The 479-nt window shown below is 38.2% G+C and overlaps 1 protein-coding gene across 1 annotated transcript in view; it reads left to right on the top strand.

Moving 5' to 3' along the window:
* LOC119585004 (chromatin complexes subunit BAP18-like) overlaps window positions 1–479 on the top strand; it is a 6,481-nt gene that overhangs the window by 974 nt on the left and 5,028 nt on the right. The gene's annotated exons all lie outside the window — the stretch shown is intronic.

Below are 479 nucleotides of genomic sequence, written 5' to 3'. Positions count from 1 at the left end.
GCATTTAAGGTGAAGGCCATTTCTAGAACTTTAAACAAAATGGACAGGTTCTTTTATTAAAACCCTATCAAATTTTGTACCAACTGATTCCCGTTGAGGTTTCCTAACCAAATATAGCAGTAAAGTCAGTGCACAATTAATGGCAAAAAAAGAAAAAAAATTGGACTAAATGAGTATTGAGAACCACTAACTGAGCTGAGTCGTGACATCGCTCACAAAGTGTATCACTCAAACCTGTCAAGGGCTCTAACTTTTCGATGAGATGTGGCGGACATTTTGCTCTCTAGTCAGAGGGACGGGGGAAGCGGCAGCCAATATGATAGATTTTATAATATGAATTACCCTAGAAAGTCTATAGTTAAAACATCAAATTCATCCTGGGTAGCCTGGTTCCTATTTAGTTATATGCCAGGGAAGACCATAAACCCTACATATGGTGACTGTGATCATGGTGAAATAAGGAAGATGTTGTATTTCCT

The sequence above is a fragment of the Penaeus monodon genome, chromosome 19 (genome assembly GCF_015228065.2).
Source record: "Penaeus monodon isolate SGIC_2016 chromosome 19, NSTDA_Pmon_1, whole genome shotgun sequence".
NCBI lineage: Eukaryota > Metazoa > Arthropoda > Malacostraca > Decapoda > Penaeidae > Penaeus > Penaeus monodon.
The sequence above is the reverse complement of the archived record's forward strand: the minus strand, read 5'-3'. Positions and strand labels throughout refer to the sequence as shown.